General features: G+C 38.1%; 1 protein-coding gene and 1 pseudogene across 2 annotated transcripts in view; one reads left to right on the top strand and one right to left on the bottom strand.

Moving 5' to 3' along the window:
• The window catches only part of DPYD (dihydropyrimidine dehydrogenase), an 842,461-nt gene that overhangs the window by 27,677 nt on the left and 787,380 nt on the right, over positions 1 to 27,404 (bottom strand). The gene's annotated exons all lie outside the window — the stretch shown is intronic.
• On the top strand, positions 11,199 to 19,343 carry LOC308340715 (AKT-interacting protein-like; annotated as a pseudogene). The gene is made up of 2 exons: positions 11,199 to 11,247; positions 18,407 to 19,343. The product of its transcript is annotated as an AKT-interacting protein-like (transcript).

The raw sequence follows: 27,404 nt of genomic DNA, 5'->3' as shown, positions 1-27,404 counted from the left end.
AAGTTTAGTACTTTTTAAGAAATTACTTTATTACAGAGGAGCCTGGGTGGCACAGCTGGTTAAGCAACAGTCTTGATTTTGGCTCAGGTCATGATTTCAGGGTCGGGGTCTGGAGATCGAGCCCCATGCATCCGACTCTCTACTCAGTGCAGTTTGTTTGAGATTCTCTCTCTCCCTCTCCCTCTGTTTCCTTCCCTGCTCATGCTGTCTCTGTCTCTCTCTAAAGTAAATAAATAAAATCTCTTTAAAAATTACTTTGTTACATATTAAGACGGCTCTACCATATCTGAGTTCTGAATATTTTAAAAGTTAAGTTTTCCGAAAATACAAAAGATCACTTCTCCCCTGCACCAGACGACCACCTTTACACACACTAAACTTGGCCACACGTTTGTGTTCTGATCTTGCGAAAAAACAAACGAAACAAACAAACAAAAAGCAAAATAAAACTGAGCATGAGTGAAGACAAATGCATAGTTGGTGGTGTGTGTGTGTGCAATCAGTGATGATTAATAAAGCATTTAGTTCAAATCTCTGCCTGAGCATATAGTTAATTGATTTCCTATTGCAGGAGGAGAAGCAGCAGAGCCTGACAGAGCCAGCAGCAGGAGCTTTTCCTCTTCATTCATTATTTTCTTACAGAAAAAGTTGTAGCCCACGGTAACTCAAAGCAAGGGGTTTTGAACATCATGCTATATTTCTTAAACAAAGAAAAAAGTTCTTTATGACTATCAAAAGCTGCTTTGTAACTGATGAACTCAACAAAGCTCCGAAATGGTATGATTTTTGTTTCAATACTTTCTCCAGGGATTCATCATTGATGAATTTGTTCTCACCAGAAAAGCTAAATCCTACTCATTTAAAGATAACAGTATCTCACACTAAAACTGTCTCTATCCAGATATAAAAAGCATTACATTGCCGATAGAAAAGTGACAACATAATGAATCAACAATGATATCTTAAGCCAGCAAAGCTTTAAGGTAAAGCAGTCTATTTGGATTATAATTTATTCATGGATCAATCTAAAGGTAATTGAGCATATTATGAAGTAGAAAAGCATTCTTGTTTCTAATAGAAGCAGGTACTGGTATCTTCCAGTTTAAATTGCATAATTTTTATGAGGATGGCAGCAAGTTGGCTAATAACAATGGTGTACAGTGCTATAATGGATCAACTCTATTTTCCTAATCATACTGCCTTATCTGATTGGAAACAATAACAACAAGAAAAGTAATTACTTGGTAGTCAAATGGTAATAAGTTAAAAGATAGAAGGATTTCAGGTTTATACTGAGTGTAATCTACATACATATGTACACACACATATAAAATCACACATATACATTAAGTACATATATATTTATATATATATCACACTCAATATAAACCTGAAATCCAAATATATATATATATAAAATTGTGTGTGCATGTGTGTGTATAATATACTTGTGCATGTGTATATGTATAAATATATACACTGACAAAGAAATAAGTTCAAGGATATATGTCTCACAACTATCCAAGAATTGTCTTTTTTTTTTTTTTTACAAATCCAAGAATTGCCTTTTTTTTTACAAAAGTCCACATATGACTTAGTTAAACTATTTGTATTCTGCTGTTTATTCAACAAATACAATATCAAACAACTAGCTCTGGATTAGAAACTGTCCTTACTACATTAAAGGTTAAATAAATTCCGTATGATATGTGTACATTTATCACTGTTGCGCATTTTCTAAGTATCCCTTGCCATACATTAAGGGTACTGCCAGATTGAATTATATATTAAGTATTTCTGGTTATTGCAGTTGTCTAAAGGAATGATAAACCAAACTTCTTGGAAAACTGTTTGATCTCAATTAAATGACCATTAATTGGAGATAAAAAAATGAAGAAAATAAAAGAGTTACTCTTTAAAAAAAAAACAAAAACAAACTCAGGAAGGCAATGGAATACTTTTTAGATACTCAAAATATACAATTTGGACCCCAATGGCTGGGAACATGGGTTCTCTGAGTGTGTTTCTAGCATACCTTAATTTCAACCACTGTGTGCTCAGCATGACATAAGTAAGGGAAACAGAGGTGAGAAGTCTCAATTCTGTTCTGTCCAAATTCAGTTACTTTTCTTTTTCCTTTCTCTGAATTATTAGAGTAGTCAACTGCTTACATTTGATCCTGACTTTTATTTCAAAATCCATTTTAGCATGGCTTAGATTCAGAAACTCAGATTTTTCCTATGAGTAACTGACATGTAATGCTTAATCACTGACATAACAGTAAGCAATTTTTCATGTTATTATCAAATTTGGACAGTGGAAAACAATAAAAGACAAAGAGGAAAAGACCATCTACATATTTCATAATACTACATGGTGCCCAGTGGTATAAATGGGGACACAGGAGTCGGACATGCAAAATACCTGAAATTAATGAAATACAACTATTAGTTTAATTTGACAAATTGAAGAGTACAACTTTTGATAAACCATCTGATGTCTGAGTCAGTCAAAAGCAACGACAGTTCGTGCTTCTCAGTGACAGTAGAAAGCCAACATTTGCATAGTGGTTAGGGTACTGATTTAGAAGTAAAATTTGCATTAAAATCACAGTTTTACACTCATTAGCTGTGTGACTATGAGCCAATTACTTAACCATTCTGCTACTAATTTTCCTTATCAATGAAATGAGATTGACAGTATCTAACACACGATGTTGATATAAGCATTAAATGGAATAATATTTGTAAAGTGCATGCCTGCCAATTTATTCCCATAAGCCTTAACTGCTTATATTGCATTGTGTACCATGCTCCATATTTCCATGTTGGCTATTACATCCCCTTTGCTAGGCGAGCCCCTGCCAGTCTTTTTCAACTGGTACATGCCCATTTGGCATTGTAGTCTCAGCTTGGTTTTCATAGCATCTAAGTAATCTTCTTAACTGGCTCCCCTACCCACAGTGTTAGGGCCCCTCACGGTGCTCCAGAGCACACCTTAACCCCTGCACCCGCCACACTGCCTTCCCCTGAGAGTCTGTGCCTCCATGGTCCCTGCTTGAGGTCCTAGAGAGTTACTTTACGGTCCAGCACATACTAGGTATACAAGATGTTTTTGAGGCTTAACAAGTGAATGAATGAATATCTTGAATGTATTTTAAAAATCCAGCTGGTTTTTTGAAATGTCAGATAACCTGAAACATGACTTCCAGAAAGAAATGAATTTAAGCGAATACGTCCATTTAACATTAAAATCAAATGCAGTATAAGTATAAATACTTACACATACACAAGAGCTGTGATTCATAAACTCAAAAACATTTACAAAGTGCCAGACACTTGAGATGTATTTATAAAAGACAATCTGTGACCTTACAGAACCTGTGTGTTAATCACAACTGCAGTCCTCCGAGACAAGGGCTGAGGCACAGGTGACATAGAGTGCTCGATAAGCAACGACAATGTGTACCTAACCCAGGCTGAGGGGTCAGAGTTTTTCCTAGAAGAGCTGACATCTGAGCTAAGTTCTGAAGGATAGGTTGGCAAATAGTGAAGATGGAGGTGTGAGGGCCAGGAAAGGGGAAGAAAATCCTCCCAGTGGAAGAAACACCAGAGGGAGAAGGGGCGCACTTGGGAAGAGATGCTGCAGAGCCAGCGGACTGCTAACCTGGTGCTGTTTAATAAGATAGAAGAGGGCGAGCAGTTTCCTCTGTGAAGGGAACCACATCAGAACATATGTTAGAAAGAATGTCAATCAAGAGAAGAAAATCCAACATTAATAGGATGCTAAAAGAGGATGACAGAGGGAAGACCTGCTTTGGGCCAAGCATTGGGGAGGTGCCGGGGCCACAGAGACAAGAAGGAGGAGGTTCTTTTTAAAAGCAGCACATGGCTTTGGGAGGAAGACTGACTCATATTGTTTGAAACTGAGGTGAGAAAATTATTATTTATACTGAAATATTATTTAAATGATGCCTATCAGGTTCCTCTAAAGAAACAAATTTGTGAGATACCACCTCACAGCAGTCAGATGGGCTAAAACTAACAGGACTGGAAACAACAGAAGTTGGTAAGGATGTGGAGAAAGGGGAACCCTCTTACACTGTTGGTGGGAATGCAAGCTGGTGCAACCACTCTGGGAAACAGTATGGAGTTTCCTCAAGACGTTAAGAATAGAGCTACCATTAATGACTCAGCAATTGTGCTCCTGGGTGTTGACTCCAATGATACAGATGTAGTGAAAAGAAGGGGTACTCTCACTACAGGGTTCATATCAGCAATGTCCACAGTAGCCAAAATGTGGAAAGAACTCAAATGTCCACTGACAGATGAATGGATAAGGAAGATGTGGGGGGGTGGTGTGTGTGTGTATGTGTGTGTGTGCGTGCGTGTATACATACAATGGAATATTACTCAGCCATCAGAAAGGATGAATACTTACCATTTACATCGACATGGATGGAACTGGAGGGTATTATGCTGAGCAAAATAAGTCAATTAGAGAAAGACAATTATCATATGGTTTCACTCATATGTGGAATATAAGAAATAGTGCAGAGGACCATAGGGGAATGGAGGGAAAACAGAATGGGAAGTCATCAGAGAGGGAGAAAAAACATGAGAGACTCTTAACTATAGGAAACAATCTGAGAGTTCTTGGAGGGGAGGTGGATTGGGGGATGGGGTAACTGGATGATGGGCATTAAGGAGGGCATGTGATGTGATGAGCACTGGTTTTACACAAGTGAAGAATTGTTGAACACTACATCTAAAAGTATGTTGGCTAACTGAATTTAAATAAAAAAAAGATAAAAATAAAAATAAATTCCCACGTTAACCCCCTCCCCAAAACAATACCTTTAGCTTGGAGTTTGGGAGATGAAGCTTTGTGGCATGATTTAGGAGAAACAAAAACAATGAGATGGCCAAACCACTGTGCCTGAGGAAGGCAAAATTCTGAAACAGGGGAAGAAGAGAGAGGAGAGGGGAAAAGAAAGAGCAAAAAGAGAAGGAAGAGGGAAGGGACAGAACGGGAGCAAAGCCTGTTAGTACAAGGGCTGGAGGACTTTAAAAAAGAGGAAGAGCTCATATTCAATTTCAAGCTGTTTGCGTTGCTGCAATTGAAATCCTCTTCTCTGACCCTTAAAACTTAAATAAGTCTCCTACGTACTTATATGCCTTAGAGAGAAATTTGGAAGAAAATCAGCAAAAATAGGCTTGAGTTTCATGGTTGGGTGGGCATATAGCTCAAAGAATAGGAACCAACAAGAAGTAAGATTGAGGGAGATGCAGAACTCGGTAAGAAGGAGAATTTATAGCCGGAAGTGACCTAGAGAACATAATCTCCAGGGATTTTACAGCAATTTCCAGAAGGACGGACTGGCTGATTTCAGCTGACATTGGTTCCATAGGCAGTTTTCAGGGAGAATAGGATAAGTAGAGGAAGAGACGCACAAACAGTTTGATGTAACTCTGACCCAAATGAGCACTTAATTCCAACTAAGAGATTAAGGAAGACGTCTAGTGAAAGAGGAATTTAAACTGTGACAAAGGGTTAAAAAGGGAGAAATAGTATGTGGTGCTGAAAAGAGATGAGAGAGATAAAGGAATGATGAGGAAAGGAATGAAAAAAAAAACAGGATAAACTCATTCTTATAGAGCTAAAATATAGTACAATATAGTACCTGACTGGGGAATAACAGGGGTAAAGCTGGGAAATCTAGGGAGGGCTCTGAATTCTGGGCAAAGCAGCTTGGATATTTGTTCTTCAGGTTGTAGGGAAACACCAGTTATTTGAAAATACGTGATTGGATGCCTTCGGTGGTGGAAAGAAGGGTGGGTTGAGGGAGTGAGGATGTTTGTGGCAGAAAGAAGATAATGATCCAGCATGATGGAGATGGGATTTTGGTAGAAGCATAAAAGTGACATAGATGGCCTATAAGATTTTTTTGTTTGTTTCTTTCAAAAGTCTATGGTACTCTGGAAAATAGAGAACATATATTGACTACACACCTCAACTCCAACAGCCTACCACTGATCTTCAACCCCACACTGCCTGCTGACTGCTTTACCCCTAGTCTCACAGTGACTTCTGCCTGAAACCACCCAGTTTTCACTCTTTGTGACACAGAATCCTTCTCTGACGGACCTCTCTCTCTACCTCTTTGCTGCATCTTTCTGCACATGACCCCTCCTCTTTCACCATCCCCTGCTCAGTCAGAATCTAAACGCTATCAAAATCACATAAGAGCTTGTGTTTAACTGATGGCCGCAGAGGTTACAATTTGCAGAAGAGTTCCTTCTCAGTCAAAAGGAACATGAATTCACATTGGTGGGGAAGCTGGGATTAGTTTTTCTTTCCTGGCACCCTGGAGGACTCTTATATATATTCTGTAGTAATGATGAGGTGGGGAGAAGACACAAGGAACATCAGCCTTCTCGACAACAGCTGTGGTGGGAGGTGATTATAAGTTCGACGAGGGAAGGAAATGCATTGTCAGCACCATCTTCATCAAAATCAGCACATTAACAGAGCTTTGCTGTACACTGGGCCCTCTGCAAAACACGGGAGGACATTATCCGTTCTTTATTGCAACCCTATGAAGTGGGTATTATCCTCGTCCCTGCTGCAGACCAGATCACGGTTTCGGAAAGGCGAAGCAACCTGCTCCAGCGCTCGCCATTAACAAATGGCAGAGCTAGGATTCACATCCCAGTCCGCCAGATGCCAGACCCTGTGCTATGCTGTTGCTCACGTTTCTTTATAGTGCTTACAAAGCTCTGTATTAGATGAGTGCATAATATATTTTTGATTGATATAAAGACACATACTACACATATAATCCATTCCTTGAAATCTACGCTTCCCGTTTTTACTCATTCCACAAACTATGGAGGGAAAAATGTTTCATACAGTAGACACCGTTTAAAAAAATGCTGAACACATACCATGCAAAATATCTGTATTAGTTCAGTCCTGTTTATTATTGGCCTCACGTTTAATGAGCGCAAGTTAATACAGGTGAAAGGCCAGAGTGTTACATGAAGCAGTTAATGAAATACCATAGAGATGCTGAGAAAATGATTAGCAGCCAAATGTGAATTTAATATACTTCCTTCTCAAGAAGCAATGGCCCCATGGGAGGCTTCTTTCCGTGGGAGGTAATATTGGAAAGAGCACTTGAGAGTTAGAAGATGGGGCTGTGTTCTTAGCCTTGATATCCGCTCATCTTGTGACCCATGGGAGCTAGTGACTCCTTTGGGTCTCAGTTTTCTCATCTGTAAAATAAGGGGGTCAGACCAGAAAATTTACATAACTTCCAGTAATGTTTTGTTTTGTTTTCAAATTCACAGTTAGAAATCCTCAGGGTTTACAGGGAGCCTGGGTGGCTTGGTCAGTTAGGCATCCAACTCGATTGCAGTTCAGGTCATAATCTTGGGGTTGTGGAATCAGGCTCCGCATTGGACTCTGCGCTCAGTGGGGAGTCTGCTTGAGATTCTCTCTCTCTCTCTCTCCCTCTGTCCCTCCTCCCTGCTCTCTCTCTCTCTAAAATAAATAGATAAATCTTAAAAAAAAAAAATGAAAGAAAGAAATCCTCAGAGTTTATGACCAGGTGGCATCACATCCATAGTCTTAACCACATCACATCCACAGTTTGTGGATGAAATACTTGATTGAGTCACAAATTATAAATCTTTTCCTCCTATTTATAGAACATTTCAAGTCTTTTGAAACTGGAAATATGAATAATATGGACAATGCTTATCAAACTCCCAAGGCTGGATGAGTTCATAAACTGTTCTAGGCTTCACTGGTGGAAGGTACAACCAAAGATATCTTCTCTATTTTCTAATTATGAAATAATAAAACCTGTATAAATAATTAAGATAAATAAAATAGTTTTTTAAATGAAGGCTAATATAATCTGTATACATTGAGGAATTCATTCACAACCAACGCTGCACCATAATTATCTTTATACAGTTTGGTTTATAGTTACAACTCACCTGGATATGTTCTATACAAATGAACCATGTGAATATTAGAAGTGGATATAAGTGATACCAGACATGAAATTGCCAAGTCAGTAAGAATAAAACATAGACACACGTATGGTTGCATTTGATACGCAAAGTTACAGGATGTTACAGGATGGGAGAAAATGGAAACTTCTACTGAAACAGTGCAATACAGAGTGATCACTGGATTTTGTGCTCAGAGACCAAGACACTTGGTCTCTAAGACAAGTCACTTGCCCTATGTGGGCCTCAGTTTTCACCTGTGTAAAATGGAGATAGCAATGACCATTCTGCCTACTTGCTCTTCAAAACGACTATTTGAAATAGGAAGGCACTAATAGATTATTAAAATACAGCTTTTACCATTTTGAAAAGTATAAAGCAGTACAGAACCAAAGTGTTACTTTATTATAGTGAGTGTAATTTGTATTTGTGTACAATTTTTTAACATCTTTACAATGTAAAGATGAAGTGAGTATTCTGCATTATAAAAATGTCACAAAATATTAGCCTCACATAAAGAAAGACTTCCTAAGCTATAGTCCTTCCAGTGCCTTAGGAGAACTTGGATGAAATAATTTGCTTTGGAAATCCACGTTCAAAATGCTACTGCTTTCATGGCTAAATATTGCATAGAATGTGAAGGGCAAAAACCAATGAGGGAAAATGGAATAAAAATTACCTCATACAATGGGATAGAAGCAAAGAAAAACAGAAAAATGGGGTGATGAGGAAAATGGGACCGCTATAAATATGAAAAGAGCATTCTGGGGTCAGGCTATGTTTGGAGCAAGAGTGGAAGATTAATCAATCTTTTCCATATTTATTCAATATGATACTTAATATTTTCCCTACACAGAAACACCGGGATGACTGCTTTAAGCTTTTTTACCTGAAACTGTGGCATTGGGCATAAAATATCACATTTTGATCCAATCAAAAACCCTATTTGGAGTTACAGTTTAGGACATATTGGAAAAAATGATTATCACTTTGAAAGTCAATTTTTAGGGCTTCTATGCTAAGCAGGAGATTTATATTGGAGAGAAAATAAAAGGAAGCCCAAGTTTTTAGTTGAAAGGAAAGAAATTTAGTAGGATGTATTTAAGATGGGAACGAATCTTTTATATGTATGCAAAATGCTCCATTAACAACAGCTTTTGCATGCAGACATGGAGATAGTAGCAAACATCCATAAGATAAAATTCATCTCTGTACCTGGGTCATTACTGAAGGCAATCATTGCCCCACAGATTTTGGATTTTCCTCTCTTTCTTTCTCATTACTTTCTAAATGATATTATGATTACTTATGCATCTCTATTTTTCTGAGTAGATCATAAACATTTTGAGGACAGGATACTTTTGGAAAATGTTTTATCTTCACCTTAGTTCTTTGTACATAGTTGGCCTTAATTAACTATTTGATGAATGAATGAGGGATTAACATCAACAAAAAGCTATACTGATAAGAAATTTCAACAACCATCAGCTTAATGCTGATAACTGAACACTTTTCATATATAAGATATATATAAGATAACCAGACAGGTTATCTCTATGCACAAGGCTTGGCAAGAATGAGACTCATCTAATGCTTAATGACCAAACAACTAATTTTTGGCCTCATCCAAAATATTACTTAAACCAATCCCCGATAATAACATTTGCTTTAAATTGTAAAACATCCTCTACAGCCTGACAGATTTGGAGTAATAAGGTATTGTAAGGTATAGTTCCAAGAAATTAATTTATACTCAAAGGTGTAGAGCACAACACAAATAATTTCTTTGTATTTTCCTGATTCTTTGCTTGAAGTATTCTATCAAGAAAATAATAATGACCAATTATTTCACTCTCCTGTTCATAAAAATCAAACAACAAAGTCAAACAGAAACAAAAAAATTAAACAACAAAAAAAATTGTAAGCCATAGTTCTTAAAACCCATTATTTTATTGAAAATATACTTTGAACAGTTGTGAATCTAGGCAATCATTGCGTTAAACATTAAGCTTCCAGAAACAATAATTCACTTGACATCTGTGTGTTTCATGTTGGCCCTATGGCCACGTAGGCCACACTGCTGGTCTTCAGACCCTCCTCCTCTTGAGTCTATTATAAAGATGAACCTCATGTTTGGCAAAGGCTAATACCACCAAATGAAAACAGCAGTTAGAGAGACCCGCCATTAGGCTTGGAGAAGAATAATCTGTACCTAATTTTCTGAGCTTCATCAGATATCAGCCAGTGGATGAACATCACATGTCCCTAGAGTCATTAGGACCAAATTCTAAAACTGAATAACACAGTGACAGTACTTTCAGCTTTAGAAATTATTTGTGTATATTATCTCATTTAATTTTTACAATAATGGAATTATCATATTATCATAATATTGATGAAACCTAAGGGCCACCAATGTGGCAAGCACACAAAGCCTAGTGCCACATAACAGTAATGGTAAGGCACAACCAAACCTAGGTGTCTCACCTCCAAGCCATGCATCTTCTCTAAATTGAGTGCCAGTGTCCTTTCTGAGCTGTTTGGCTGCTGTGTCACCTAAAATTACTGTATGACCTATGCTTTAGGAGAAGATACCAAGGGTAAGAGCTAATAAGAAGACATACTAGGGAGCAAAACAGAGATAATGTCCCTATCCTCAGGGAGTTTGTGGTAGTTTGTAATGGAATGGAATTAAACATAAATAATCCTTTAAACATATACAAAGTATATCACAGTTTTCAATGATGCACATTTATCTGATCATTTAAGGTCAAGTCCTATCAGACAACAACCTGTAACCCTTTCTTGTATCCACCAGGCAAAATCTTTGCCCATATTATCTCAATCATCCCATCATTTCGTATTTACAGCTGAAAACCAAAGACAGCTACAGAGTATGACTGCTCCCCCCACAACCTCGTGACTGTAATCACAAGTGAGCACACAGTAGGGCCAACAAGCCTGTGTTACTACCGATGCTCTTCAGCTTCCTCTCTCTACCACGTGACATTTTTTGCATCTTCTTGCTTCTAAAGTTTGAACTGCCACTCCTTTTCCTTCTCAGTTGAGGACCTGCCCTCACATTATCAGGTAAAAATACTGAAGTAATATTTCTATTCTGCATTTTGTAAATCCCCCTCATCTGTACTATCACCCTTCATCTTTTCTTCTGTTATGATGGGAGGTGCCCTTGCTTTTACAGGATCCACCGAGGGCTCTGTCTTGCGTACGTCTGATCATCTGAAGAAATAGGCTTCTTTAATTTTTATCTCTGACCATCCCATGATTCACTCTCATTTTCTTATTATTTCTGTTAACATACAATTGTGCTTTAATCCCTCCCCTCTTCAAAACAAATACACAAAACGAATAAAAGAACTCTGTCTCTGCAGCCACTTCCAGGCTTCCTCATTTGCCTATTTCCCTTCACACCTGTCTGAAGCCCTGGTAATTGCAGTGTCTGTCCTCCCAGCCTCACCACCCATTCAACTCCTCAGTTACTTGGTCCAGGAGTTTGTCCTCCATTCCCAGCCACAGAAATGCTGTGGTGATGGGGCCAAAGACAACCTTTATTTTGCAGACTGGATGGCCACACTTTTGTGCTCATTTTACTTTCTGTCTTGGCAGCATCCAATCAGGATGACCCCCTCCCTCCTTCCTAAAATACTGTACTACTTTTTTTTTTTCTACTTCACTTCTGTTTCTCCTTTTTTTTTTTTTTTTTTCCTTTTCTTTTTCTCTGAAACTCATAGGTTGGAACATCCAAGTCTCGGTCCTAGATGCTCTTTTTTCCCTCTGCCAGTGACCCTTTCCAAGTGATCTGATCTTATGGCTTTAAATAATCGTTTAAGCTATGGCTTTCAGATTTAGAGTTCCAGTTCTGTTCCTTATACTGAGCTCCAGACTCTTATATCCAATGACTGAACTAATATTTAATTAGATGTAGAAAGTGATCTCAAACTTAACGAATCTTAAGCAGATCCTTTGTTATTTCACTCTGAACATTCTTTCCTCAATCTTCCCTATTTCAGTTAATGAAATGACTGCTGAGCCATTTGCTCAAGTCAAAAACCTAGGGCTATTCTGGATTTCTTATTTTTCCCTGCATCTTCCCCTCTAGAACAACTACTTCAGCAAAACTACACTCAAAACAACCTAATTCTCTCCACTTCCCACCATCTTCATTGATATGGGTCTAGTCCAAGGCTCCAATATCCCTCAGCAAGAACACTGCAGTCCTGTAGCTTCCTAACTGATCTGTCTACTTTCTCTTTTGACTCGCTATAATGTATTCTCCACATAGTAGCCAGAGCAATTGTCTTAAATAGAAATGAGAACATGTCACTCCTCTGCTTAAAACTCTCCAATGATTTCCCAAATTACTTAAAATAAAATCTAAAAGCTTTGCACTGACTGCAGGCTTATCTGGCTCCTGCCTACCCCTTCAATTTTATTTTTTAACCACTCTCCTCTTAATTTGCTACCTTGCAACCACACTCGTGTACTTTTTGCTGTTCTTAAAAAGTCTTAGGGCCTTTATATGGAAAGGAGGTCCTCTAAATTATACTCTGCATATCTTCCTTTTGATAATGATCATATTCTTTTTTCATTTACTTTATATCTCCATCCTTTGTAGAAGATACGAACTACCAAATAGGATGTTCATAAATTTTGTTCAGTGATGTTCTCCTAGAACTTTGAACAACACCTGGCCCAGTATACATTCTCAAATGGATAAATGTATGGGTAGTAGCATATATAGGATAAACAGTGCAGTCCTTCATGTTGGCTTTCAATCTTGGTTCCATTATGTACTATTTAACCTGGTCAAATTTTGTTTTACCTTTATAAGATTTCAGGTGCCTCATTCATAAGATGGCAATAACATTTCATAAGGTTGTAATAAGGATTATATAACTTACATAAAATGTATACAATGAAGCCAGAGCTTGGTAAACAGTAGGCACTTATTCCAAGTTAGTCCTTATCATCCACATCATATTATTATAGAAATCCTCGCAACACATTATAGTTTTCTTTCTAGTATTAACTTACATATGCTTTAGCACATTTTTCTATGTGCTTAATATGCTAAAGTAAACATTCCCTCTCCCTCGTGTAAACCTCCTTTTCCAGCTTTTATAAGGTAAATCAATGGCTTAAGCATGTTTTACACGATGGAGAATTGCTTATATCACATTTAGACTGCATACACTCTATAAAGTAAGAATTACTCGCTTAGTTACATAATTTTATGCTCCACATGTTGAAATAAGTAAAATTAAGAAAATGAAGATTTGATAGTTGCGAAGTAAATGTAAACATGAGTTCTTAAAGAATGAAAGCAAGACCATTCCGTAGCCTAAAGTAAATGCTGTCATCTGTGGGGGCTGGGGAAAGATGCTACGATCTGAGCCCATTACCGTGCTACTTCAGGAACATCTGGCAGTCTGTCACTTCACAGGCAACAACATCTTCTCTAAACAGAATAGACTCGAATTCATCAGGGATTCCCATAGTACAGTATATGCTTAACTTAAGTACCTGCTTTCCGTGATTTCCATAGATTATCATATTCATGACACTGTGGAGTGAAAGCATTCTTCTCACTCTCTAACCAGAACATGAAAAAGAAATTAAAACATTGGCAGGCACTTTGTCTCCAGTTTGTTGGACAAGTAAGAAACGGATTTTCCACCCATTTATGTAAATGAAATTCTGTCAACTTAGAGCATTTTAACAAAGATGACAGCCGCTTGTCTATTAATAAATACTTGACAGGATAACAATTACAATTGTAGTTGACTGTTTTTCTTTCAATAAATGTAGGTCAGTGGGTATTTTAAAAGAATTTATTTAAAATAAATTTGCAAACCCCAGTAACTTTTCCCCTCATCTTTATTAACCCAGAAAGAAATGTTAACATGTGCATTCTTGCCTTCTTGGTAGTGGTTTTAGAACATTATGGCCAAAGCCTTTTAAATACATATGACTATGTAATTAAATATGTGCATGCTTATTCTGTGTACACACACACGCACATATAAATACATGTAAGGCATCTATCGTTGGATCCAATATTTTGAATTCTATAGAAAGACTTGAAGCCTAGTAGGCTCTCTGTTGTCCAGAAGTGGTTATTCAGATTAGGGATTATCTTTGTGCTGCTGCTTCTCTCTGACTTTGGATTTTATTCATTGTTGACTATCAGAAAGGAAGAGTAAGGATATGTAACAAATTAATTAATCTGGTTACCCATCAAGCTTTGGGAATACATTTAGTAGAGAAAGAACTGAATTCAATGAATAAATTGAGTTTTGAGGGATTATCTATGGAATTCATTAATCCACTCTGGCCCAATGCCCCATTAGTTAGATTTCAGAAAGCGACTTTCTGAACAGAATGAGGATGAAATTTTGAATTTTTTTGTGAAATAACTTTCCAAGACAATTTGTTTTTCTCTGTCTAGTGGAGTTTGGGAGAAAGTCTATGTTGATGAATTAGAATGTCAGTTACAAGTACTCCCCAAACAGTGAATAATTTTATCTTTATCTACTACAAATTGAAAACACAACATTGTATTTCATCACATTTAAGATGTTATCATACATTGCTTTTATCCATATAGTAAGATGAAAATTATAAGCAAAATAAATTTTTCAAAATATTACTAAAACTTCTAAACATTCAGTCTGTTAGTTTAAAGAGAAGTTAATTGTAAGACACCCCGAAAAAAATTCATGTCTTAGAATGGATGAAATGCATTATGTCCCTCAAATACTGACTGGCTCATTTCTAAGTTTCTTTCTCATCACTGTCAGTAGCCATAATATGCTATCTCACTATTCTGAGAGCAATGTTATGTGAAAATTACATCAACATTCCTAAAATCCCATTTGTAAATAAAAGTCCAAATTTTAGAAGTATAAAACAACAAGAACAAAATTATTATCAGACAAAAGCAGGGAATAAACAATGTTCTACTTCCAGCTTTATCCCAGAAAACAATGTGAATATTTGAAGGAAACAGGCAAGGAGGGGTAGTTACTAGATATTTCTGATTTGGATTGAGTCTAGATCTAAATGCTTCCGAGATAGATGTCTGTTGTTTTTTGAATTCCATTCTTCCCATATGTTCTCTATAATAGATAATGCCAATTTTTTAAACTGAAGAATATGTAAAATACGTATTTGTATTTATGTCTTCGAAGGTGATTTCTAGGAGAAAATATCACAAATAACGCTATTTCTTCAAAGAAAACCATAATGTCTGACTATTTTTTTTTGTCTATTTTTTAAGAGCACGATTTACCTCTTGAATTCCTGTATGATGGTCTCTCCATGAACTAAATACCCGAGCAGTTGACAGACTTAGTTATTTCTAGGAAAAATTTCTGTTGATCACTGTCCAGGGGTTAATTCAAGCACTGCTCCTTAGAGATACTTTTTCTAGGACAGAATGAGCCACAGAGAGAAAGATACACAGACAACATCAAAAGATACAGAATCATTATGACATTTAATGGTTGCTGTGGGTTACATCAGCCAAGTCCTAGGAAAGTAGGTTTTCCCTGAATAAGAATGATTCAAAGAGATAGTCATATTTTATTAGAATCTATAAAATCATAAGCAAATACCATATATTCTTGTTAGTCATCCAATGATGGGATTATGTATAGGATGGCACTAATGGATTACTTAAATATAAATTACTGCCAAAATTGTCCCCCATTTCAGAGACATTGTAATTAATCCATCTCTTATGTCAGATGAACTGGGAAACTTATCCTTCTGATCACATAGGATTTACTGCTTTTCTTCATCTCTCTCACTCAGTAATCCTTTTACTTCTCCTTTCTAAGTTTATAATTTAAATGCAATTTATTCATTATTGAAAAAAAGACCCTAGTATAAAGGGGATGTCTTTGAGTTATGGCTAAAGAAGCCACTACTGGTTATACAATGGTCTGAATTCTATTACACATATGACAATCTGGGGAGCATCACTTCCTACTTGCCCTCATCAATGTTTTGTGTCAACACACAGAATTAAGGCAGGGTACTGGATTTGGCGTCCTCCCCTGCTCTGACTTCTTTCATATAGTCTGGCATTTCCTGTTTGAGAGAAAAGTTCTTGAGGACCAGAACTGGCCGCAGTTAAGTTCCCTGGTTTTTCATCAAAATGGATTTTGATTTTATTATTTAGAAATTTCAAAATAGCAGATTGGATAAATTGACATTAATTTCTCAAAATCCTACATGGCCACTAAAAAGAAAATCATATTTAGGGGTTTTTATAAGAAATATATAAAACTCTTACATATATATTTTTTGGGCAGAGAAGTAAAAAACAGAATTACAGCAGTATATGCAGTATTATAAATTATTGTTTTTATATGTATACATATGTATGTATATGTATGTACGTGTATATATATGTATATGTATGCGTGTATATGTATACATATACATACATAATTGTGCATACACAATTGGGATCTCTTCATAGTGAGATTAGAGATGATCCTTTTTTAAAGATATTATTTATTTGAGAGAAAGATAAAGAACAAGCGGTGAGGTGGGGTGCAGAGGGAGAGGGAGAAGCCAACTTCCTGCTAAGTAGGAAGCCTGACATTGGGTTCCATCCAAGGGCCCCGGGATCATGGCCTGAGCCGAGGGCAGATGCTTAACCAACTGAACCAACCAGGTGTCCCTAGAGATGATGTTTTTTACACTTTTGTATTCTGCTAATTTTCTGCAGTAAGCACATTTACTTGTATAATCAGAAAACTGTTATTAAAACAGATATTGTTTTTTTGAAAAATATCTATTTATTTATTTGAGAGAGAGAGAGAGGAAAAGAGTGGGGGGGGCAAGGGGAGAGAACCTTTCAAGCAGACTCTCCGCTGAGTATGGAGCCTGACATGTGGTTCCATCCCAGGATCCATGAGATCACAAACTGAGCCAAAATCAAGAGTCAGATACTTAACCGACTAAGCTATCCAGGCATCCCTAAAATAAATATTGTCTTAAAAGGCACACTAATAGGAAATATTATAAAAATATCATGGGAATAAAATCATAATTACTATTATGGCCCAAATCATTACCCTGTTGTTTTATAATATCTTTTAAAATTTTTATTCATTTTAGAGAGAGAGAGAGAGAGAGAGCACGCACACATGCTCACGGGCAGGGGTAGGGCAGAGGGACTCTCAAGCAGATCTCAAGACCCTGAGGTCACCACCGGCACAGAATGAGTCGGATGCTTAACCGACTGAGCCACCCAGGCATCACTTATTGTTGTTTTTTAATAGGAGCTTCCAATCATAATTTAGAATGGTAGCTACCAAATGAATCTAAGCTGTGGGAGAGTACACATGTAATGGCTACACAGACATAAATACTTTAAGTAGATCTCCTAATTCTAAAATATGGTTCAGTACATATCAAATCGGAAATGTTCAGTCACTTTACCATTCTATGTATTTACATTACAGATTTTTATTTCTGAAGATATGACTAAATTTCCATCCTATATGGAGTGTTGGTAAATTAATGTACCACAAAGAATTAAACTGTAATGTGAACTTTCCAAGAATTAAAACTCTAATGCTAGTTTTTATGAGAGTGAGTTATTTCTCATTTATATTTCTCAAAGAAGATATACATTTAGATAGATATACACATGAAAATATTCATATGCAAATATACAGAATAAAACTTTGCCCCTCCAAAGCTGATCTACACAAACAACTGTAGATTTCTGAATATGCCTGAGCCTAAAAATACTGCATCTCTAGAAAGATATTTGGTGGCAAGTATCATCTGTATTTCCAGACAGAATGAACAAAGCTGAGAAGGGCTATAGTCCTAAGTGTTACCAGTCGGTGTGAGTTCCGACTGGTCCATTTGTGGATTAAATAAGAACATTTTTGATGGGCTGGTGAGGTCTTTTGTAGGCCAGTCCTTTTAAGCAGAAGTCAGTGAGCATGGGAGAAACTTCACTAGAATAATGAAACCAGATTGTAAAAATATGAAACAAAGACTATATATAGATTAGAGGTGGTAGCGGCAAATAAGCTGACGTTGGAAAAATAAGTTGTCAGTAAGGGAGTTAGAAGATCTGTAAACAACAGTTGGTGAGAGAGAATGAAAGCTGCGATTTTATAAGCTTTTAAGACCCATAAAGGTAATATCTACTTTACAAGCGTTTAAAAATGGGCATTGATGTGAGTGATTTGCATTATCCCACCTCCTCCTCCTGACAGTCTTTCAAGGCCAGACTCATCAGCCCCTGTTTAGCAGGGAGAAAACCAGGGCTGGGGAGCTGTATTCGGAAGACAGAAGAGTTTGATGACACAGATCACTAAATTTCTTTGGAGTCCACATTGGAGTCCATAACCCATTCTGGAGCATGTCTAGCTCTGTATGCAAATGATCTGATGGTGAAGAGAAGACAGTCACAGGTGATGTGATAACTCGTCCTCCCCGTGCTCCCCCAAAGACACAGCTGCCTTCTAGTCCCCCAAATGCACTGCTCATAACTAAGCCGAGATCTTCTGCTCCAGCAATAGAGTCAGCACGTGGCACACATGCTTCGTACAAACCTTCTACCTGGAATACACTTTTCTTGACAGAAATTACCTTGCTTGTGAAGCAGAAGTTACCAGGTCTCTATATGGAGTCACCTTATTGCTCTGCATTAATGTGGTTTGGAGTCCTACTCAGACAGCATGGACTTCATCAAGATGATGTATTTAAGTTTACATCCCCGATAACTACCCAGATGGTGAATGTCCATGCTGGGTGCTTGATATGCCCATCTCTCACCTGCTCGTTGATCCCACCTCACACCAGCTGGATGTGAAGAGAACATCTGCAAACGGGAAGTGGAACCATAATCATATTTGGCAAGTGTGAATGTATGCAAGGTAAGTTTCTTACGAGATTGATACACAGGCCCCCTGAACCGAGAGGCTGCAGGACTATATGAAAAAGATGTTCAGCTTTTTAAAAGGAGAGTGGTTGGCACCACTTCTTTGTTTGGCCAATCTATAGTATAAGACCCCTATGCAATTAGCCTTTCTCCATGGAATCTTTCTGTGTATGATGAAGCCAGAGAGAAGATGCTGAGTCAGAAGAAGAAGCCTGGAAAGCAGCACGATAGAATTTCATGTTGCTGGCCTGTCATGGGTAAAGCCTGGTTCGGTACAACATTTCATTAACGAAGAGAAAACAGTAAGCAACTTAAAGCGCTGGCAAATCTGGTGCCCCGTGCGCTTTCCTACAGAGCGGGTACTGGTTGAAGCTGACCAATGACAAAGGACTGCCTGAAGAGTAAAACTGTGTGAGCGAGAACTGGTATCGTGTTGTCCGTGGGTGCTTGGGCTCTAACAGACAGTTCTGGAAGCCTCTCTTTAGGTAAAGCATTACTTCTGTCAGCATGTCTTTAGGGTGGTTATCGAATTCTGTACTCTACATTACTGGAGATCTTGAGGCTTAAAAATTATGTATGTATGTATTTGAGAGGGAGGGGGAGGGGCAGAGGAAGAGGGAGAGAGAATCTTAAGCTGGCTCCATGCTCAAGATTATTGCCTACGCTTGGAGCTCGATGTGGGGCTTGATCTTGCGACCCTGAAATCATGACCTGAGCCAAAATCAAGAGTCAGGCATTTAACCAGCTGAGCCACCCAAGTGTCCTGACCCTGAGGCTTAAACATTTTTCCAAATATAGTCCTAAAGGTAAGGTACATTCATTTAAGCTAATAGAGTAGACAGCACTATCTAATGATTTTTAAATCAGTGGCTTAAGTTGCACCTACGTTTGTATATGGAGAGGAGAAATAAAGTGATTTGGAAGTCTGGATAATCTTCTGTCTGAGTGATTCAATTAAGTTAGAACAATGTTTTCTGAGCACCAACAAGTTTTTAGGCATTGATCTCTCTAGCTGACTCACTATTCAGCGGGGAGACCCAAACTCAGTGCATCTGGGATACCTTCTAAAGGGTGGCTATGGTATGTCTTACAAAGACACCATTTTAGGATTTTAGGATATCTATATCTGTATCTATATCTATCTATCCATCATCAGTGTAAAATGAGAGAAATGGGTAGCTTTTATCATAGATTTCATTTCTGTATACAATCTCTTTCCTGCAATGTTTTGTAGTGAAGATGAACTACTGATTTTGGTTAGTGTCTTCTAATATCTACCCTAGCAGACGCTTGAATAAGAACCTCAAGTCCCCCCAGGATAAAAAGCATAATGACAGGTTGAATGTGCTAACACTACAGGTTTCCCAAATAAAACCTTTATTGATTGAATGCCTAATCATCATCAAGAGTTACTCATTTATTTGATGCTTTCAAGTACTGTGTATATGAATGTATGGATGAACAAAGCCTTTTTTCCTGAACAATCTTCCCTAAAAGATTACTTCAGAATCATAGGTGAAAGCTTTATTATTGCTGTATAATTGCAGAGGACACCTAGAGGAAGCTAGGTCAAGCACTGTTATCATCTTTCTCATATGCTGATTCAACCTACTACATCCTGGGGTTTATCCACATTCTATCAAGTTAATAAAGAGAAGATCAGAAGACAGACTTAATCCATTATATGAACCTACTGAGTGGAGCTTTTAGTTTCATTATAACATCAAAGATTTAATTTTTAATATTATTTGGTTTACAATTTTGCGTCTTTATTCGTAAGTAGAAAATGATCTCTATTTTTTTACTCTAGTATTATTTGGTTTTGGGTAGTAAAGTTGATTAAGGCTCATAAGTTTATTAGGGAATTTTCTATATCTTCTTATCTATTTATTTTTATTATGTTATGTTAGTCACCATATAGTACATCATTAGTTTTTGATGTGGAGGGCATGTGTTCTTCATCTTTTTAAAAGCTGGAATTATTTAAATAGCATAGAAACTCTGACAAAACTATCAGCCTTTCAGTGGCAAAACTACTTGCTCCTAAGATCTTCTGAACGGTAAATTTAAAAATTTGCTTTCTAATTCTATGGACGATTATTGGTTATATAGTTTTTGTTTTTCCCCCTAAAGACTGATTGATTGATTTGAATGAGAGAGAGACCACAAGTGGTGGGGAGAGGCAGAGGGAAAGGGGGAAACAGACTCCCTTGCTGAGCAGGGAGATCAACCCAGAGCTGGATCCCAGGACACTGAGATCATGACCTTGAGCGGAAGGCAGACGCTTAACTAAGTGACTGAGCTACCCAGGCACCCCTGATTGTACCTGAGGTTACAGTTCTTTTTTCATTCTTCTACAGAATATATTCTTACTGCTCCTTTTTTGAGCTCTAATGATAGTTTTATCCATTCATTGGTCTTTTCTTTTCAAATGTCACTTTTTAAAGTTTTATTCTTCCTTTTTTATTTTCTTTTTGGTTATTCCCAAACAGACCTTGCTGACAACCAGGAAAAGGAGATGTTGCTGGGAGATCTGCTGCTTCTCCTCCCAGTCCAGGCTGACCTTCCTTTCTCTTGGTATCCTGAGCTTTCTTTATAATCTTCAGGTTCTATTGTGGAAAACGCCTTCTTTCTTTTCCCTTCTATTCCCCCCTGCCCTTAACCTTCTGTCTGGGTGATTTTTCCAATTTCTTTTTCTTTTTAACATTTTTTTTTCAAGCCAGAAACTCTGGCTTCCCAGCATATAGACCACTTAAATATACATGCGTAGGAAACAACAGATGCTTATACAATACATTCTGCACTTCTTGGCTTCTGTAAAGGGACAGAGATGGGGAAGACATTAAAAATTAGGCCCAGCAATAATGAGCTATATTATTGAGTTCTCTGTTTGCTTGAGTACCAGGAAATAGTGATGTCAATTGAAAAGAGTCCCAAAAGAGAAAGAAGAAAAGGAAAGAGTAAAGAAAAGAAAAGGGTACCAAGTCTGGAAACAGAAGATCAGGAGATTAAGGTTCTAGGTCTTTATTTACATCATTTTTTTTTCTGCCAGATTCAAAAATTAGGTCTTTTCCAAGGGAATCTTCCACTAAATGTCCCTTTTGTTATTTACTCAAAAGATGTGAGTAATACGTAGAGCCAAACTGCAAAAAAAAAAAAAAAAATCAAATTTTAAGTTCTATAATTACTTAAATTTGTTTTAAAACTTTTAAAAAGCATGTTTGTTTGTTTGTTTTTAATGATTTACATTTCAGTGGTTTAGACCAGGTCACTTGAAGATGGAAATTTAGTGAGAAAATGACTGGGCTAATTGCAAATGGAAAAGGAGTTTCTAAATTGAGGTGCATGGCTTTCGGATCCCAGACCAGAGGATGGCCCCCAGATCTGCATGTTCACCTGAGCAAGGAGCACAGCTCCCATAACAGACATATCAGAACGGAAGACAGACTCTATCATCACATAAAACATTTTCAACAGGAGGGTGAGTAACAGAATATTTTTTAGTGATGAAGGCAAAAAAAAACCCTCATTGTTTTTCACAGGCTTTGGAGACAACTGGTTGTCGCCTTCAGATATGGGCAATTCTGAACAAAGAGCCTTCAGTAGGAAGCACACTAGGTGCATTATTTTTGGCGATTTCTGGTGACACAACAGATGCCAGAGAGAACAGTATTTGAGAAGAAAGCCCTGCCCCGTGCCTTCTATAACTCTGGCTCACAAACACTAAGTAGTGCACTTTGTGCCACCGACAACACACCTCAGTCCTTTAGCATGTCCCCAAAAGCCAAGTAAGAGTTCCGTGTCACACCTCTGCGCTAGAACACCATTCAGGGCAATGACATGGAAATCAGCCCACGGAGTGTCCCACGCTGCTGCTGAGTCCCTCAATTTCCATGATCTGACAGGAAGATGATATCAAAGGTGGCAGAAAGGTGTTAAGGGAGAGCTCGAATGCTCGTGCGTGTGCTGGAGCAGGTGAGCAGTTAGGATCGCGTGTCACGGGCTGACAGGAGAGGGAGTGTCAGGCTTCCCTGTGAGTGAAGCGTTGGACACGGGCCCTATCATAGAAAATATGCTTTTTGTTCAAACTCTCAATATCTAGAGGGAGGGGCAACCTTTCTGGCATGAATGCTCCACTGCTGTGAGTACGCAGTAAAAGGTCGTCTCAGGGTTTGTTTAAAAAGGTCAGCTCAGGAACTACTGACCCCCATGACTCCATCCTGACAGTTTCAGCCCTCTCTCAGAATCCCTCTTGTCACTTCTAGCCTCCTGTGCTTTTCTGAAAACAAAACCCTCTACCACCTGCCGTCCATTATTCCGTCAGTGAGCAACATGCACTCTCTTGAGCTGATATTTCAATTTATTTGTGGTTAGATGTGCAATAATCCTCTGACTGAAGCCGAGGGAACAGTTTAAAGATTTAAAACAAAACAAAGCCAGTGCTTCAAACGTCTCTTCATGCAAAGCTTACCAGACACAAAAATGTGGCTAATTCTCAGCCGCACAAAAGCAAAACTAAGACACGCAGATGGTCAGTGCCTGCCCTCTGCAGAGGGAGAAGCAGGGTTGGCTCCAAGTAACAAATAATTATCCAGGTCCTTTGTAAATCAAGTTGTACCACTTCTCCTGTGAGCATCCACAAAGGCGGCTGCATATATTTGCTATTAGCTTCTCCTTTGTCTGGGGATTTTGTTAATGCCCTTTCTTCATATAAGTTTGTGTCGCCTTGTTCTCACATTTGACACTAACTGAAATAGCCTTGCAGAACCTTTGTTTCTATTTTCTTCGAAATGTGTATTCCTCAATGAGGTTTCATCTTAATCTCTTCTTTTCAAAAGGATATGAATTGAACATGCAGAGAATCAGCCTAACAGGACCGATTATCAATTTCCATTTCCTTTCAGTGCCTCTGCCACCCGTGGGCCTCCTAGACAGCTTTCCTTGGAGACAAAGGGTGTCTGAAATGGACAACTTTATTTTATACACTGGTCTCTCTTAGTGGACGACAGAGACTCATCGCCCATAATAAATCCTTCCTCTGACCCTTTTATATAATGCACAGCTGAGCTAAAAAGGAAATCAATGTTGCAATTTTAATTTAGCACTTTCATTCTGTTAATTTATCTAAAAAATCCTATGCCATGACTTTCCCTTGTCAAAACAGCCAATTCCTGTCAATGTGGAAATGTGAAAATGCTTTGAGTTTCTTCCCTTTTTTTAATAGTGTGGCTGTAAAAACCATGGGTCACACGCTAAGCCCTCCGTGTTTTTCTTGTGAGTGCAAAGCTCCTTTTGAAATCAATGTGAACACAGCAAGTTGGAGAAATGTGTAGCGTCTCTAGGGAGAAAGAAATCTGGGCCTCCATTGTTAGCTTTGCTAAAGATGCTTGTGAAACACTACAAAAATGGGATGCCAAGTGTCTGGCATGTGTATCTGGTGGTGAAACCTGGTCTTTTTTGGTAAACTGGGGCTATTTAATCATGCTTAATCCCTGAGGAGAGTTCTAAGTAATGAACCTCACGGTGTTTTCTGTCAGTGCACCAAAAAATGACTCTCTGGTTTCACTCTCTTCTCTCTGTATTTCAGAACTTGAGAATAACCTGCAGACAGAGCCTTACACTGCTTTGGGTACTGTGGTCTCATAGGAGACGGAGGCCAGATCAATACCATCCAGCAAACAGTGCCACGGTGGGAAGGGTGCGGAAGGTTCCCACGAGGGAGGTGGAATCTGCTGCCTTTTCAGCAGGAACCTCATGCCAAAGGAATTGTTTCTGAAAGTCTTCATTCAAATATCGCCTTTCCTACCCATCCTGTTTAAACTCAAAATTTTTTCCTGCCTCCTGCCACGTCCCTGCCGTACCTGCACTCCTTCCACGCCTTTATTTTTCCTGCTTAGCACTTCTGATTTTCACCCTTACTTTATAATGTATTTATTTTGTTTATTGTCCATTTCCATCCCCAGTAAAATGTAAATGACAATTTGTTCACTAAATTATCCTCGGGGCACAGTGTTTGACACAGGGTAGGCGCTCAATAAGTATGCTTCCCCAAGAAATGTTATGAGGTCACATCTTGTGTGTGGAAATGGCAAGATTTCACTCCAGAACTGAGGCCTCATGTAGAGGGGTTCTGATCAGAGAGGCCAATCTACATAATGACTGTGTTTGCGAAGAAAACCACCTATTGCTCAAAGGGGCGCCTGGTGGCTTAGTCAGTTAATTGTCTGACTCTTGATTTCGGCTCAGGTCACGCTCTCAGGGTGATGAGATCTGGCCCTGCTGTCGGGCTCTGTGCTCAGCATGGAGTCCGCCTGTCTTCTTCTGCTCCTCTTCCTCTCTCCTATCTCTTTCTCTCTCTAAAATAAGTAAATAAAATCTTTAAAAAGAGAAAGGAAAAGAAAACTACCTATTACTTTGAGAACCCTTAGGACCTCCGCAAGAATTGAGTTTGGTGTTAAGAGAGGAAGCTCAACTCCAAACCCAGGACAAGAAATTAGCCGAAGTGTGGGCTTGTAAATAGTCAGAGCTGGGGACTTGGGTGTTGAAGAGACACATATAGCTGGTTTGTGTTTGACGCAAGCCTTCAGCTACCAGTTCAGCCTACGTTAGGTAGAGTAATTGAGCGAGGGCCATTATGGCATAGGTACCTAGCCAGGCACACCAGGGGAGACAGCACCCTGGCCTATGCCTTCGGGTAGATTATGATCTAGGGAGGTTAGTTTATATGTTTTCAGTCCAAAGCAGGACATAGCATATACTATCTTGAATCTTGAAAGACAATGCTTTCAGCAGCAGAGATGAGATAAACGGAGTTAAAAGCATGGGGAGTGGTGTCAAGAGAAGCAGGACGCATGGGAGAAAAAGCAATCAGCCTCATGTAGTCCACTTACCTTACAGACATGATTTCTAGAAGGAAGGTTAAAAGTGACATAATTCTAAAATCATAGGTGGCTAATCATATTGGAGATTGGGTTTAACAGGTCATATTATTTTATTTGGGAAACATCTATAGCTAGTAAGGAAAGGACAGATTCCTTCAGAAGTCTATGCTTTAGGAAATATGTTTTATTTTATTTTGTTTCTGTGGGAGTAATAGTGGTGTTGGTAAATATAAGTAGTCAGGTAAATAAATATTTACAAGTACTGGACTATAAAACTTAAGAACTATGGAATTCATCTGATTTCTAATTAGTAAGAGATAAAAGTTGAACATTCCAGAATAGGGTCATGTACTTGCTTTTCAAAAGACCTCCCGGACAGAGATTTTGCAACTTTCCTCATCAATCTTTTTAGTATTCTGACTGGTTAAGGAATTCTTCTTTCTTTCCAAACCAAGCTTTTTAACCTTCATTAGAATCAATTTTATTTGATATTATCCTCTGTGGGCACAGAGAATTATCATATGGCATTACCAAAAGTCAGCTTGAAGAGAGTAAGCAAGGAAATTTTGTTGAAAACTATTCTCTAGAAATCCCACTGCTTTCATCTTTCCTTATTTAACTCATTCAATCCTTCAGTTTTAAAAAAAAGTAGCTCTTAGCTATCTTTGCTCTCTTTATATTTCTTTCTGAAAACCAACAATAAAATCCATACTTTGACCTAAGAAGAGTATGACGACTGTAGAGACTAGTGGATAATCATTTTGTGACTCTTTTATGCCATTGATTGGCTTTTGATTTTAAAGATTTTTTTTTTAATTTATTTGACAAAGAGACAGTGTGAGAGAGTGCAAGTATGGGGAGCAGCAGAGGGAGAGGAAGGAGCAGGCTCCTCACTGAGCAAGGAATCTGATACGAGGCTCGATCCCAGGACCCTGAGCCAAAGGCAGCTGCTTAACTGACTGAGCCACCCAGGTGCCTCTGATTGACTTTTTAGTCCTCAGTACCGTTCTGTACCGTTCTGATTAGTCAAATTAAATAGAAGGTGGCCTATTCCCTCAGATATTTTTCTTCTATATTTGGATCTAATTAGGCCAGCCTCTGTTACCTTGAAAGTCAAAGTTAACTACCATGTGGCCAGGAAATAGTGAAACATGGTTATGACACATTTATTTAAGTTTTAAAGCTAAAACTTCAGTTTTCAGTTGATGAACTAGAGACTGAAAATTTTAATGCTAACAATAACATTACAGGCCCTCATTTGAATTCTGAAAATTGGATATTTTTATATATTAGAAACTGATGCTTTACATACCAGTCAGTACAAAGATATACACACAAAGCGTTTACCACACTTCCTGTAGTTAAAATTTATTTTTCTAATAAATTCTGCTTCTAATATTGAGGCTGGGGTTTGACCAGTTCATCGAGACTTGGTCCTTTATTATCCTCTGAAATTGGTACTATCCAATGAGTTTAGGAAAACCAGTAAAAATTCAATTGAATAGGGTTTGAAATATAGTACCTTCAATAGCCCAGAGGACTCTCTTATTTTCTAAATCCGAT

This window comes from Martes martes, assembly GCF_963455335.1.
Source record: "Martes martes genome assembly, chromosome: 4".
Lineage (NCBI taxonomy): Eukaryota > Metazoa > Chordata > Mammalia > Carnivora > Mustelidae > Martes > Martes martes.
The sequence above is the reverse complement of the archived record's forward strand: the minus strand, read 5'-3'. Positions and strand labels throughout refer to the sequence as shown.